General features: G+C 42.9%; 1 non-coding gene across 1 annotated transcript; it reads left to right on the top strand.

Annotated features, from left to right (window-relative positions):
- Nucleotides 1-16,201: 16,201 nt before the first annotated feature.
- Nucleotides 16,202-16,274, top strand: TRNAG-CCC. The gene has a single exon. It is a non-coding gene; the product is annotated as a tRNA-Gly (tRNA).
- The last annotated feature ends 757 nt before the right edge of the window (nucleotides 16,275-17,031 follow it).

Below are 17,031 nucleotides of genomic sequence, written 5' to 3'. Positions count from 1 at the left end.
CGTCAGAGAGGAATCCGGTCCTTGCTAACCCTGCGCCCATCAGGGATGGAGGCAGGGGAAGAAATCGCTCCAGTGACTCTTCCCTCTCACACCCCAGTCTCCAGGTGATGTCTCGTAATGGCTGACTCTAACCAGAAGCCAGACAGCCAGGAAACCTGGTTCAAGCAGTCCAGAGAATCCAGTCTCTGGGTCAAAGCAGAGTGGAGAATGAATCTGGTGGGACAAACAGAGAATACCCATCACAGTCACGATGCCTCTTTGCTGTCATATAGAAAACTGGCATTAGAATTATACCTACCTAGGGACTTCCCTGGCAGTCCTGTGGTTAAGACTCTGCACTTTCAATGAAGGGGGCATGGGTTTGATCCCTTATCGGGGAACTAAGATTTCACATGCCACACTGTGGGGCCAAATAATAAACAAAACACAGACATACACATGCATGAAGAATAGTACCTACCTGATGAATCTTTCAAGAGCAGTAAATGCTTTATCATGCATAAAGCACCCAGAATACCGTCTGACACATAATAAAATCTCAATAAATGTTTATTACCATGTTTCTTTTCTTCCTTCTTGTCAACTTGATTGAACTAATCCAAAAACACAGTTCAAATAAAAGCTTCTAGCTCCAAGAGAAGGCAGCTGTCCAAAACATGCTTAATAAGTCCTGGTTGTCCCAATTTGTGCAGCAGTATGCTTTGCTTATCAACATCTGCTCTTTCTGGAAACTGACAGGTAATTTTCTTACCATTTAGCCACTGATTTCTCATATGCAACAGATATATAAATGCATCCATCATCCATTGTGAGGCTGATTTTGAGCAGACTGTGAACCCAATGGCCTGTTCCAATTATTTCTGGAATCCATAGGTGAATTCAGATTCATTTGCCTTGAATTTTATGAAAAGCTCATCTTTTATCATCATCTCCTGTCAAGCCAGTCTTGTGTTAGTTGCTTTGAAGAATTACAAAGTGTGTAATTATATCTATGGGGATATGTTACATTTAAACCACAATTAGAAGAACAACAAATATGCATGATGGCAAATATGAGACAATCACATAAAGCGCATAAAATTAGTTGTAATTCCCCTAGCTTCACAACATATACCCATAGTATGATTATGCTATATACTATACTTCATATGCTGAATGTTGTATATTACATTATGTATTAAAGCAGAAGTTTTTCAGTTGGACATTACAGGGTAAAATGTAGGTTCTGTCATATACTAATTCTACGAGTTTGGAAAATTTATGTGCTATGGTTAGTCGCTCAGTCGTGTCAGACTCTATTTGACCAGGCTTCTCTGTCCATGGGGATTCTCGAAGCAAGAACACTAGAGTAGGTTGTCATGCCCTCCTCTAGGGGATCTTCAAAATCCAGGGATTAAACCCAGGTCTCCCACATCGCAGGTGGATTCTTTACTGTCTGAGCCACCAGGGAAGGAAAATTTATGGATTATCTTTAAAATTCTTTTATCTCAGTGACTTCCCTGGCAGTCTGGTGGTTAAGACTGGGCACTACCAAAGCAGGTTCATTCGTTGGGTAGGGAACTAAGATCCCATGTTCTGGGCAACCAAAAAATAAAATTAAAAGAATTAATTTCTCTTGTTGCAAAATGAAGACAATGATGTCCAATTCACAGAATTATTATGAGGAGTTAAGTGTGAAACTGTACTATTGGAACTCAGGGTGGGCCATCCCCAAATGTGCCTTATTGGCATATTGATTATTTTGAGTTAAAATTACTTAAGAAATGACCAAGGCAGAGGTATACTCTGACCCTCTGCTCTGTCTCTCTGAAAGCAGGAAGGAAATCTCCACTGTGAAATGTGCCCTCCTTGCATCCAGAGGTAAACAGACACCCTTATCGCCAGAGACAGGGAATTGCGGTCAAGAAGCCTACATAAGGGCTTCCCGGGTGGCACCAGTGGTAAAGAATCCACTTGTCACGGCAGGAGATGCAAGAGACTCAGGTTCAATCCCTTGGTCAGGAAGATACCCTGGAGGAAGAAAAGGCCACCCACTCCAGTATTCTTGCCTGAAAAACCCCACAGACAGAGGAGTCTGGTGGGCTATAGTCCATGAGGTCGTAGAGAGCTGGACATGACTGAGTGACTGAACACATACACAAATCCACAACCTATATTAATAAACCTTGTCACTTCTTTAACTGATGACCACAAGCCCTAACTCTTGTTTCGATTCTTCACCAGTTAAGCACCCAAAAGCCTAAGTTTCTTTGTCCTATCAGTTCCTCACATATTTACTGCTTCTCTGTCTAAAGAAAATATAAAAGTTGTCTGCTTTGACCACTTCTTAGGTTCTATTTCTATGAGATCTCCATGTATGCAAATAAAAATTGGTTCCTTTTCCTCCTGTTCAACTGTCTTATAATCAGCCCAGCCACAAGAACTCAAGAGGGACAGAAGTGAAAACCTCCACTTCTTGACAATATGTGAAATGTCTAGTCCTGGGCCCAGAAGATGATTTGTGCTCCATAAATTAAAGATTTGGGGGAATTCCCTGGAGGTCCAGCGATTAGGACTCAGCACTTCCACTGCAGGGGGCTCAGGTTTGATCCCTGGTTGGGGAACTAAGATCCTACAAGCCACACAGCAAATCAAAAAAAAAAAAAAAATTGAAGAGTAGATTATTATGGAAAATCATATTTCTGTTTATCAATATTTATCATTTACTGGATGGACCATTGCTTTATTTCCCAAAGAGCTGTATCTGGAAGAAGGAATGCTTGCTGTTGTTGTTCAGTCACTAAGTTGTATCCAACTCTTCATGACCCCATGGACTCCAGCACTCCAGGCTTCCCTGTCCACTGTCTCCCAGAGTTTGCTCAAATTCATATCCACTGAGTCAGTGATGCTGTCTAATCATCTCATCCTCTGCCGCCCACCCACTTCTCCTCCTGCCTTCAATCTTTCCCAGCATCAGGGTCTTTTCCAATGAGTCGGCTCTTCCCATCAGGTGGCCAAAGTATTGGAGCTTCAGCATCAGTCCTTCCAATGAATATTCAGGGTTGATTTCCTTTAGGATTGACTGGTTTTATTTCCTTGCTTCTCAAGGGACTTTCAAGCGTCTTCCCCAACACCACAGTTTGAAAGTATCGGTTCTTCGGCGCTCAGTCTTCTTTATGGTCCAGCTCTCATCCGTACATGGCTACTGAAAAAAAACAAAACTTTGACCACATGGACCTTGGAAAACTACAATTTGCAAAGAGTCTTTACCTGGAGGGAAGGAGTGATGAGGCCAGGTCATGGGGACGTCTTCCAGGTACTTCTTATTGCAACATGGCCTCCTCCTCATTGCCACTGACCTCTGCTGCTGCTAAGTCGCTTCAGTCATGTCTGACTCTGTGCGACCCCAAAGACAGCAGGCCACCGGGCTTCCCCGTCCCTGGGATTCTCCAGGCAAGAACACTGGAGTGGGTTGCCATTTCCTTCTCCAGCCACTGACCTCGGGCTCTTCTAAAGACAGAGGTTTCTAAGGAAGTCCTGTCACAACATCTCCATTCAGACCAGCTCTCAGGAGGTCAGTACTCATGTTTCTTCCATTGCTCACTGTCAACCCGAGTATGTGGGGGCCCTCTGATCTAAGCTGCATAGCACTTCTCAGGATGAAATGTCTTTGGGCATTTCACACATGCAAAAGCACCAGGTCGGAAAATCCTGAAAAGACCCTAGAGAGTCTGTGTTAGGATGAAACAGCTCTTTTCTGTCTCAGATACCTCTGGGGATGAGCAGAGGCATAAATTAAATCAAGAGATTTAAGAAAATAAAAGATACGAGGAAATGGATTTTGTTATCATGGTCCCTGGACAAAACCCTCGATTAAAAAACACCCAGATTAGAAGGTGGTATTAAGTCAGAGTTATGAGTAGGCAGGCAGCAAGGAAATACTCAAAATAATGGTAAATATAACGATTACCATGACTAAGCTTTTTGAGTTTTTACTATGTACTAGGCATTGTGCTTTCTATATTTGAGTTCTTAAATCTTCAAACAATGCTGTGGAATCCGTGCTATTATTGTCTATATTTTTTCAGATGAGTAAATTGAAACAGAGAAGACAAAAAATTTGCCTGAGGTCACACAGCTAATAAGTGGCAGAGCTAGGATTCAAACCCAGGCAGCTAATTCCAGTCTAGACACAGCCAGCCTCTGACATTGGCTTTTCTCCCAAATGAAAATATGGCCTTGCTGATGTGAGTGTAGGTAAGTGACAAGGACAATCTGATATTCGCAAGCACCCTTTTAAATGGAAACGCATATATTATCCAGGTAAGTTAATCTGAGAGGTGGGGAGATTTCCGCAAGCCCCAAGAATAAAAAGACAATGGCACAAAGATGATTATGCTGCTTTCTTCATATTTTGGCAGGAATCTACCTGTTGAGACATGGTTATTGCTAATCAAGTGTCATATGAGGGAGACAGGGACCAAGGAGACCTCTGCCCTGGTCATGCTATAACTGTTCCTGCCCTGTGCATTCACTCTGCACTCTTGAAAATGTCTGGAATATTTGCTAATAAAACATACAACCTATTGTAGGTCTCTATGTACATCAATGTGATATATAGAAAGAAAGAAAGAAAGAAATCTTGTCCGACACTTTGTGACCCCAGGGACTATATGTACATGGAATTCTCCAGGCCAGAATACTGGAGTGGATAGCCTTTCCCTTCTCCAGGGGATCTTCCCAACCCAGGGATCAAACCCAGGTCTCCCGCATTGCAGGCGGATTCTTTACCAGCTGAGCCACCAGGGAAGCCCACGTGATATATAACCCACTTGAAATCCCGCAAACAATTGATCCTGTGGGCCTTTAAAAAAAAATTTATTAAAGTACAGTTGATTTATAATGCTGTGTTAATTTCTGCTGTACAGCAAAGAGACTCGGTTGTTTATAAATGTTCTTTTTCATGTTCTATTACATTATGGTTTATCACAGGATAGTGACTCTATTCCCTGTGCCATATATGCTAGGACCTCATTGTTTATCTATTCTGTATATAACAGTTTGTACTGTTAATCCCAAGCTCCCAATCCTCCCCTCCCCTAGTCCCTCCTCCCTTTGACAACCCCAAGTCTGTTCTCTATGTCTGTGAGTCTGTGTTCTGTAGATTGGTTCATTTGTGTCTTCGTGTAGGTTCCACATACAAAGACTATCGCGCGATACTTCTCTTTCCCTTTCTGACTTACTTCACTGAGTGTGATCGGCTCTAGGCCCATCCTTGCTGCTGCAAATGGCATTATTCATTCTTTTTGATAACTGACAGATATCCCACTGTGTATCTATGCCACATCTTCTTTATCCATTCATCTATCGATGGACATTTGTTTCCCTATCTTGGCTTTTGTGAATAGTGCTGCCATGAACATAGGGGCACATGTATTTTTTTGCATTACATTTTTCTCCAGATATATGCCCAGGAGTAGGAGCGTGGGATTGTATGGTAACTCATGGTCATATCTTTCTCTTTGAACTGGACCTACATAGGAAGTATATCTCTAGCTTTGGTTTTGTTAGAGAGGATCCCCCTGGCTAGTTCTAACTACCATGACCAGGGAGGGGCTCACCCCCTCCATAGTACATAGGAGCAAGATAAGGTCACAGATTTTCAGCCTATTGGCCTCATAGGTCTGCTCGAGTGGGAGGCTCACCACTCAATACAAACCAAATGCCCCAACCACAGTGGATCTTCACACAGCCTCCAATACCTCTTCCCAGGCTAAGAGACCTATTTGAGAGAAACTCTGGTGTGTATGCTGTCATGTCCAACTCTTTCTGAACTTCTGGGCTGTCGCCCACCAGGTTCCTCTGTCCATGGGATTCTCCAGGCAAGAATATTGGAGTAGACTGCCATGCCCCACTCCAGGGGATCTTCCTGACCCAGGGATCAAACCTGAATCTCTTATGCCTCCCGCACTGGCAGGCAGGTTCTTTACCACTAGGGCCACCTGGGAAATCTGAAGGGTTAGTCTCTCAGTTGTGTCTGACTCTTTGTGACCCCATGGACTCCGCTGTTCATGGAATTTTCCAGGCAAGAACACTGAAGTGGGTTGCCATGCCCTCCTCCAGGGGATCTTCCTGATCTAGGGATTGAACCCAAGGCTCCTGTGTCTCCTGCATTGCAAGCGGATTCTTTACCCACTGAGCCACCTGTGAAGCCCTTAGTTTCCTATACCTCATATAATACTGCTGCTTGTGTTACAAGGTGATGGTCATGAATGAGTTAACACACATAACATGCTTACAACAGAGTCTCGCACAAGCACAAAAGAACCTGATTGTTCTGCGAGTTTATAGCCTCACATTGGTGTATCTCATCTACAGCACTTTATCAATGAAGAATTTGATCCAACTCAGGTTGTCTGTTTAGCAAACGCCTCATCTCTTGACAAGGCATAAGGTCTTTGTTTAACCTATAATTACCAATCTACTGAACTCTCTTTCCACCTAACTTCTCCAGGTCTGAAGTTCCTCAGCTGAAATACTCATTATGGCCCATGAAAGAATAGTCACTGTTTTACTGTAGCTTTGATTCTGTTCCCCTATCAGCTTCTCTGGTTTTGCCGCCTTCTTTCAAATCCGCACCAGCACAGACCTCATGCCTGGCCCCCTGTCTTAGTCTCTAGGTGGCTGTTCGTGACCCATCTGTATGCTAGTGCTTAGCCCCAGGCATCAACCAGAATTATTTGAGGTTGAAATGAAACATAGAAACTGCCCCACTTTTTTTTTACAAGGAGGAAACAGAGAGAGGTGGATGAAGGGAAAGAAAATTGAATTGTAAGCACTAATTGAGCACCCTCTTTTTAAAAAACTTTTAATTTTATATTGGAGTATAGCTGATTGACAATGTTGTGATAGTTTCAGGTAGACAGCAGAGGGACTCAGCCATACATAAACATGTATCCATTCTCCTCCCATCCAGGCTGCCCCATAACATTGAGCAGAGTTCCCTGAATTGAGCATCCTCATGGTACCAAATGCTATAGCATTTAGCCTGTGTTATTTCACTTCATCCACCAGGCAGTCTTACTAGGTTGGTGTTCTTATTCTCCATTTGCCAATGACAAATGTGAGATTCGAAAAGGACTGGATCATTTGCCCAAGGTCACACAACTGGAATGCAGTGAGTCCAAGAATGGAACCAGACCTTTCTATTTCCAAAGCAATTTTGGTCATCTCATTAAATCATGTGACTTAGCTGCCATGTGATTTACGCAAGGTCACAGAGCTCACAGAGAACATCTGAGATGTGAATGCAACCTCCTCCCTACCCGTCTTCTTCAGTGTGGTCAATTGCAAGGCCTTTTAAAATATATGGTTTTATAACCCGCTCAGGTTACAAAAATGTTTGAAATGCAGACACCTCATTCCTGTAGCAGAAATATTAGACGTTGCTCAGGCAAAAGGCATCATCTGATAAACCAGCTACTCATACTTTGTCATATCCAAGCATTGTGATAAACTACTGCTTACCATAGTGAATGTATTTATAAAACCATAAGAGCATATCAGAGTGGAAACTAAATCTCCTTTTTCTTATCTCTATAGAAATGTTTTCCCATCTCAGCAAACAGGAGAGCACCAGGGAAGAAGGAAGGGAGATGCTGTCTCTCTTAAGTTTCCAATCTGATTTAAAGGTCACTCTTGCAAGCCAGGCATCCCCTTCCTGCTTCTCTGAGCTCTGAGGATATCAGTCTGGGGTCAGGAAAGAGAGCAGAAAATGAGCACTTTTTCCCTAGTGCTCATGTTTGCTGACCTTTGCTTAATAGGTATTTATGAGTTGCATCTATTTCCAAACTGTGAAGCTCTGGCAGGAATGATCAGTTTCAAAGCATCAGGTACCTGTTGAACTATTATGTGCCAAGCATTCTGCAAAGCACTGTGCTTTGCATGAGTCATTCCATTTGATCTCCCAGCAATCCAATGAGGTCATTTCCTTGTCCCCATTTTACAGATGAAGAGACTGAGGCTTAAACAGGGGAAGTGGTGTGGTGAAATTGTGCAACTATAATATGACAAAACTTCTCATACAAATCTTTTCCAGCAGAACCTTCTGAAGACCCCAGAGAGACCTTTTCTTTTTAGAAAGAATGTTTGGTTGAGGCATTTATCCATTAGTTCCCATTCCCCAGTGGTTGAGGATTTTTCCTAGGAGAGTTAACCCCCAATACTCCCAGGCTTTGTTTAAACCTGGACCAAACAGTTTCCTGAAGCCCTTGGAGAAAATGCTGGGGCAGAAATCAGAAAGACACACAGTGCGGTCTATGGGGTCAGCTTGAAAATATTTGGGGGTATTTATGTGTGTTGGTGGAGAAGGCAATGGCACCCCACTCCAGTCATCTTGCCTGGAAAACCCTGTGGGCAGAGGAGCCTGGTAGGCTGCAGTCCATGGGGTCGCGAAGAGTCGGATACGACTGAGCGACTTCACTTTCACTTTTCACTTTCATGCATTGGAGAAGGAAACGGCAACCCACTCCAGTGTTCTTGCCTGGAGAATCCCAGGGACAGGGGAGCCTGGTGGGCTGCCATCTATGAGGTTACACAGAGTCAGACACGACTGAAGCGACTTAGCAGCAGTAGCAGCAGCAGCAGCCTGTGTGTTGGAGGGCAGCTTGAAAATGTGTAGTCTGTGACAACACAGATCAATATTACAGCCAACTCATATGTGGCTATTGCCATGAAATTAAAAGACACTTGCTCCTTGGAAGAAAACCTGTGACAAACCTAGACAGTGTATTAAAAAGCAGAGACATCACTTTGCTGACAAAGATCTGTATAGTTAAAGCTGTGATTTTTTCATTAGTCATGTACGGATGTGAGAGTTGGACCGTAAAGAAGGCTGAGCACCAAAGAATTGATGCTTTGAACTATGGTCCTGGAGAAAACTCTCAAGAGTCTCTTGGACAGCGAAGAGATCAAACTAGTCCTTCCTAAAGGAAATCAACCCTGAATATTCATTAGAAGGACTGATGGTGAAGCTGCAGCTCCAATACTTTGGCCACCTGATGTGAAGGGCCAACTCATTGGAAAAGGCTCTGATGCTGGGAAAGATTGAAGGCAGGAGGAGAAGGGGGCAACAGAGGATGAGATGGTTGGATGGCATCAGTGACTCCATGGACTAAGAAAACTCTGGGAGATAGTGGAAGACCAAGGAACTTGGCATGATGCTGTCCATGAGGTCACAAACAGTCGGACACAACTTAACGACTGAACAACAAAGTAAAAATTCACTTCCCCATTCACTAGTCACATTTCAGGAGCACAAGAGCTTCATGTGTGTGGTGGAAACACTCTCAGGCAACAGGGATATAGAACATTCCATAATCACAGAGAGTTCTGTTGGACAGTTCAGGGCTTCTAGTCACCAACATCTGGTCACTCAATTCCATCACCATGACAGTTCAAGGACTTTTTCTTATCAAGGACTCTTCAATTGTTGAACACCTATTGTCCACCAAGCATAAAAAATAATACATTCCATACATGCTGTGCTGTGCTGTGCTTAGTCACTCAGTCATGTTTGATTCTTTGCAACCCCATGGACTGCAGCCTACCAGGCTCCTTGTCCATGGAGATTTTCCAGGCTAGAATACTGGAGTGGGTTGCCATGCCCTCCTCTAGGGGATCTTCCCAGCCCAGGGATCCAACTCAGGTGTCCCACATTTCAGGCAGATTCTTTACTGACTGAGCCACCATGGAAGCCCAAGAATACGGGGGTGGGTAGCCTATCCCTTCTCCAGGGTATCTTTCCAACCCAGGACTTGAACTTGGGTCTTCTGCATTGCAGGGGAATTCCTCACCAGCTGAGCTACTAGGGGAAACCCCACCTTCAATATATCCTCTCCCTCAATCCCTGAAATTCTTTTAAAGCTTTTTAAAGGTCAAACACTAATCTTATGCATCAACTAATATGATAAACACTTTGTATTGTTGTTGTTTAGTCACTCAGTCGTGTCCGACTCTCTGTGACCCCATGGATTATGTAACCCACCAGGCTCCTCTGCCTGTGGGATTTGCCAGGCAAGAATACTGGACTAGGTTGCTATTTCCTTCTCCAGGGTATCTTCCCAACTCAGGGATCGAACTTGGGTCTCCTGCAATGGAGGTGGATTCTGTGTGGTTTTACTTAATTATCAGACAAAACTGGGAGATTAGTATTAATGTTATCCTCATTTTACAATTGGTGAAACTGAGGCAAAGGGAGTTTATGGAACTTTCCTTGACCAATCGTACAACTAATAAAGGCTGAAGGTAGAATAGAACCCAGGAAATCGGGTTGTGATGTTTTTGCTCCTGAATATTTCACTTTGTCATGCTTTTCATTTGGTTTCTTTTTTATCTTTTCTGTGAAATTGTTTTCTGCACCTCTTTAAGTGAATATATATCTAACTATTTAAAAATATGTTTTTGTACTTTATATTTAAAATAATTTTAAACATGGAAATATTGTAGAAATAGACTAATAAGACTTTGGGACAATTTGTGAATGTGTTGCAGACTCGATCTCCCATTATTTCCAAATATTTTAGTATTTTTCCAAACCAAAGCTACTTTCCTAAATAACTATGTAACAGACATCCAAATCGGGAAATTAACATTGATATATTTTTGCCATCTGATCCACAGATCCCATTCAAGTTTTGCCATTTGTCTTCATCGTGTCCTTTATAGAAAAGGGGGGACTTCCCTGGCAGTCCAGTGGTTAAGACTCTGCGCTTCCACTGCAGGGGGTTCGGGTTCTGACCCTGGTCAGGGAACTAAGATCCTGCATGCCACCTAGTGCTGCCAAAAAGAAAAACAGAATCAACTCCAGGATCTTTGTGCTTTATTTTAGTTACAATGTCTCTTTCAATCTAGAACAGTTCCCTAGTCTTTCTTTGACTCCATGACCTTCATCCTTTTGAGGATCTTCATCCTTTTGAGGATCCTCAAGCCAATAGTTTTGTAGACTATCCGTCAATTTGGGTTTATCAGATCTTTTCTTGTTATTAGATTTGGGTTATATAAGTCTTTGGCAGGAAGACAGAAATGAAAATGTGTTCTCAGTACATTATATTTTGGATATTAATCAAATGGTACTTAGAAATCAAGATTTGAGCAGTAAGTGTGTTTATTACCATTGGAGTATTGCTCTTCCAGAAGCAGGAGATAAATATATGTGTGTACACACATCTCCATCTATATTGAAATCTATGGATTCATAATACTATTCTTATTTCAGTTCAATGCCATGTAAGATTCATGTCTTTTTTTCTCCCTTCCTGTATTTTTAAGTCTCTTATTCTACAGAAAGAAAACTGACTTGTACTGTGCTCAACAGAGTCACCTATCTGATCAAACTCCCCATATGTAGTCTTTCACCATGACTTTAAAGATACTTTTCTCACTGTATCCAGGCTCTGATCCACATGGGGCCGCTGACGTCCCCTCACCACAGGCTTCCCGTCCAAAGCAATTTCTCAGTCCAAAGCACTGTCTTTAGAAAGGGAGACGGGGGAAAGAGGAGCAGGGAAGAAAGAAGAGAGGCAGGGAGGGAGGGATGGAGAGAAGGAAGGAAGGCACGAGAGAAGGAGAAAAGGGAAGGAGAAGGGAAGAAAACAAATGAAACTGATTTTAGGGGAAAATTAGAATCCAGAAAAAATTTTAACACATAAACTGATTTAATAGAATTCATATCAGAAAATTCTATGTTAATATAAATGGATTATTTGAAGATAATTCTAACTGAAGGTCTATACTTTAAAATACAGAGTAAAATCCCCCAGATATCAGAATTGTTGATTATCTATCATAAGAATGATGGAGTTTACTATTCACCAGGTCAAAAAGTTGACATCAATACAATGGGGTTGGGCTTCCCAGGTGGCTCAGAGATAAAAGTACCCACCTGCCCATGCTAGAGGACAGGGGTTCTATCCCTGGGCCGAGAAGGTCCCCTGGAGGAAGAAATGGCAACCCACCCCAGTATTCTCACTGGGATAATCCCATAAACAGAGGAGCTTGGCAGGCTACAGGCCATGGGGTCTCAGAGTCAGACACAACTGAGCACACATCACATCACATAATGGGGTTAAATATTTTTAATCAGTATTTCTATAAACTTGATCCTGGTGGAAATAAGACTAGTATAAGTAAAATAGAAATCAGATGAAATCAGACTGCCTCTGAATGTATTATATCGATAATGGATCAAACGTCGAATTCACCTAATTAAGCTAATGACCTGAAGAACAGTTCCTGATCCCTAAGACTATATTGTGAGGATTAAATGGATTGAAGGACATAATGTATGTCCAAGGTTTAGCCCATGGTACATCGCAGTGGCAGTATAAATGATGATGATGGTAATAAGGAACATTTCCAAGAATGAGTTCCAGGGCTTTTGTTTTGTCCCTGGACGTGGGAAAAGGAGCAGAGGTTAGCAGTAGGTTGCCGTGTACACACAGGAAGAATTCAGATTTAATGACTCCAGCTCTCATGGCAAAGTCCATGCAGTCTGGTTTGCCAAAGGAGACCCAGATGAATGTGTATTTCCCAATAAGTCAGCCACTGTGAGTTGATTAAAGATGATGAGCTGTAGGACCAAAGGCAAATGAAGGCATCAAAGAGATCTTTCGTTGTGAAGTTGAGCGGCAAAGCCCACGTTGGCTGAGAGTGATAGAGCAGTGTCAGATGAAAATGGATGAAAGGTACCTGCTGATGAAAGAGGAAAAATGTGGGAACCAATCTTACTCTGTCCAGGCCGGCATTTTCCACGTGGGTTTGAAGCTTAGATCAATGACATCTCCCCAGCTAACAGAATAAAGGCGTCGCCATTCTCATCAAGGCAATTTTCAGAAGATGCCATTTCAAGTGGAGGTTAGTGTGGCAGGAAGAACTTCCCCGATGATTTTCTTCTTTCTTGAGGCTGCAGAATACTAATGATGGTCAGGAGCCAGAATATAGAGAAAGAGCTGGGATAATACACAGAAAGTTGCTGAAACTCAGACCACGAAAACTTAGACTCATTGGCCTTTGAAACACTGCTTAACACGCAATAAGCGCTCAATACATACCTATTGAATGAAAGACTGAATGAATGTGTCTCCGATGCTGGAATGGTTTTCTCCTCCCAGTGCCCCTCCACCCAAGACTTAGTTAAATTGTAGCCAAGGGATAAAAATAGTGACCGCTAAGAAGATGAACAACATCAGTTCAGTTCAATCCAGTCACTCAGTCCTGTCCAACTCTTTGCAACCCCATGGACTACAGCATGCCAGGCTTCCCTGTCCATCACCAACTCCCAGAGTTTGTTCAAACTCATGTCCATCGAGTCGGTGATGCCATCCAATCATCTCATCCTCTGTCGTCCCCTTCTCCTCCCGCCCTCAATCTTTCCCAGCATCAGGGTCTTTTCCAAATGAGTCAGTTCTTCACATCAGGTGGCCAAAGTATTGGAGTTTCAGCTTCAATATCAGCTCTTCCAATGAATATTCCTTTAAGATGAACTGGTTGGATCTCCTTTCAGTCCAAGAAGATAAACAACATAAGAAAGCTCATATAACATGGGGAAAATAGGAATGGCTGTCAGGGCTTCCCTGGTGGCTCAGTGGTAAAGAATCCACCTGCCAATGCAGGAGTCATGGGTTCTAGCCCCGGTGGGGGAAGATCCCACACGCCACTGAGCATCTAAGCCTATATGCCACGACTACTGAGCCGGTGCTCCAGACTCTGGGAGCCTCCACGACCGAAGTCTGCACACCCATGCTCTGCAACAAGAGAAGCCACCCCAGTGTGACACCTGAGCACCGCAACTAGAGAGTCATGCCAGATCCCCACAACAAGAAAAGGCCACGCAACAACAAAGACCTGGTGTAGCCAAAAATAAATAAATAAAATTATAATAAAAAGAAAAGCTGCCACTGTGATTATAATTCTTGCACTCAATTAATATTTGTTGAGAGTTCTACTTGAAGTGTGATGTCTAGGAGGTGAGGATTGCAAAATTAAGCCATCTAAACCCACAGAGCTTATGGACCAGAAGGAGGTAGAAGTATAAATATCCATTCACACTAGAAAATTTATTGACTACTTGCTGTATTTCAGGACACAGATACAAACAAAGCAAAGTTGATGGCCTCCACAAAGTTCATGGTCTGCAGGGGGAGACAGATAATGAAACAGAAAATTATGTCACTGTGAGAAGTGCTGTGCCAAAGGCAGTTGTAGGGTCAGGATAAAACTGTATTAACCTACTTCCTCTGTGGTCCAGTGGTTAAGACTCTGAGCTTCCAATGCTGGGGGTGCAGGTTCGATCCCTGGTCAGGGAACTAAGATCCCACACACCATACGGTGGGCCAATAAATAAGTAAATAAAACTGCATTTAGTTCAGATGGTTGGAGGATGTAAGTTATCAACTAAGGAAGCATGGCAAGGTTCATCACCAGGAATGTTGCTTGGTGAATTGCCAAGGCAGAGAGCTATCTATTTTCCCCCGAAATAGTTAACCAATTTCTTAATGCATAGAGATTGAATAAGCCTTCTGTCTCACACCAGTTTGAAACAGCATCTTTATTATGAAGTTGCTACCTTACTGTGTGAGTATCATATTAGCCTGTGTCAGTCTCTCTCCCCCGGTCCATTAATCTGTCTCTTCCTGCATAATGCCATACTATTAAATTTATTGTCCTCCTACAGCTCTCACAGATATTAAACACAATCTCACCTTGTTACCTTGCTTAATTTTTTTTCTGGGCCAAATGCGTTTTAGAATCAGTTTGTCAAGTTTCCCAAAAAATGTCCTACCGGGATTTATGTCATAATTGCATTAAACCAGTAAATTAATTGAGAGAACCTGTTTATAATATCAACTCTTGCCTCTTAAGATGATGATGTGTTTCTACATGAAGCCAAGGAACTTGTGAGTGTTCCTCAGTACAGTTTCGTAATTTAATTCATATATGATGTTTATTCCTCGAGGGTTTAAAAACTAATTATTTTAGTTGCTATGGGGGAATGGGGTTGTTTCACATTATATTTTCCAACTGCTAATAGCTAACACATAAGAAAGCTGTTCATATGTGTATGTGTGTGTGTGTGTGTTGTTAATTTTCGTGTGTAGCCCCTCTACTCCCCTTTCTTGTTATTCAGTTGCTCAGTTGTGTCCAATTCGTTTGGACCCCTTGGACTGCAGCAGACCAGGCTCCTCTGTCTTCCACCGTCTCTTGGAGTTTGCCCAAACTCATGTCCATAGAGTGGGTGATGCCATCCAACCATCTCATCCTCTGTCACCCCCATGTCCTCCCCCGCTCAATCTTTCCCAGCATCAGGGTCTTTTCCAATGAGTTGGCTCTTCGCATCAGGTGGCCCAAAGTATTGGAGCTTCAGCTTCAGCATCAGTCCTTCCAACGAATATTTAGAGTTGATTTCCTCTCCTATAGGATTGAATGGTTTGATCTCTTTGCTGTCAAATGGACTCTCAGGAGCCCTAGTCTTATTCTAAGACTTTTTCAGGTGTTTTTCCTATGTTAGATAATCATATAAACAATGATAGTTCTGGACTTCCCTGCTGATCCAGTGGTTGAAACTCCGTGCTACCACTGAAAGGGGCTTGGGTTGGCTCCTTGGTCGATTGTATTTCATACAATTCCTGGTTCATAGTAAGTTGTAGGTTAAAGGTAGCTTTGATTTTATTGTTGTAGTGTTTTGGTTGTCTTCATGCTATTTTTCTAATAAATTAATGATATTTATGACCCTCTACACTATAAGCCGGAGAAGGCAATGGCACCCCACTCCAGCACTCTTGCCTGGAAAATCCCATGGATGGAGGAGCCTGGTGGGCCACAGTCCATGGGGTTGCTAAGAGTCAGACAAAACTCAGTGACTTCACTTTCACTTTTCACTTCCATGCATTGGAGAAGGAAATGGCAACCCACTCCGGTGTTGTTGCCTGGAGAATCCCAGGGACGGGGGAGCCTCATGGGCTGCCATCTATGGGGTCGCACAGAGTCAGACACGACTAAAGCGACTTAGCAGCAGCAGCAGCAACACTATAAGCTCCTAAAGGGCAGACTTTATTGCTATTCTTTATGGTTTTTAGCCTACGCAGCATAGAGTTTCTAGGGTGTAGTCTAAATTTGCCTAAGTCACTCACTTAGGGCCCCTGACAAAAAGGAGGCTTCAGGGACTTCCCTGGTGGTCCAGTGGTTAAGACTCTGCACTCCCAATGCAGGGGGCACAGGTTCAATCCCTGGTCAGAGAACTAAGATCCCACATGACACCCTTCATGTCCAGTGAATAAATTAATAACATTTCCACTAAACAATGTATCATCCTTAAAAAAAGAAGTATACATAGCAATTAAGCAGCTCCTGGTACTTGAAAATTATGGTGCCCATAAGTATTAAAATGTGAAACTTAAAAACTTTGGCTATTAAAAAAAATTATTAAAAAAAAGTTCTCAGCATTGTCAAAATTTGGGACTTCCCTGGTGGTGCAGTGGCTAAGACTCCACACTCCCAATGCAGGGGGTCCAGGTTCCATTCCTGGTCAGGGAACTCGATCCCAAGTGAGTGTGCTCAGTCACTCAGTCATGTCTAACTCTTCAAAACCCCATGGACTGTAGTCTGCCAGGCTCCTCAGTCCGTGGGATTCTTCAAGCAAGAATACTGGGGTGGGTTGCCATTTCCTTCTCTGGGAGATCTTCCCAACCCAGGGATCGAACCTATGTTTCCTGGGTCTCTTGCATTGGTAGGCAAATTCTTTACCACTGTGCCACCTGGGAATCCTGCACACCACAACCCAGAGTTTACTTGCTGCAACAGAAGGTCCCATTTGACACAGCTAAGACCCAGAGCAGCCTAATTAATTTTTTTTTTAAAGGTGACTTCAGGTTATCCATACCTATTCAGTTCAGTTCAGTCCCTCAGTCGTGTCCGACTCTTTGTGACCCCATGAATCACAGCTCACCAGGCCTCCCTGTCCATCACCAACTCCCGGAGTTTACTCAAACTCATGTC

This window comes from Bison bison, unplaced genomic scaffold (assembly GCF_000754665.1).
Source record: "Bison bison bison isolate TAMUID 2011002044 unplaced genomic scaffold, Bison_UMD1.0 scf7180017864144, whole genome shotgun sequence".
NCBI classification, from domain to species: Eukaryota; Metazoa; Chordata; class Mammalia; order Artiodactyla; family Bovidae; genus Bison; species Bison bison.
This window is presented reverse-complemented; position numbering and strand designations above follow the sequence as displayed.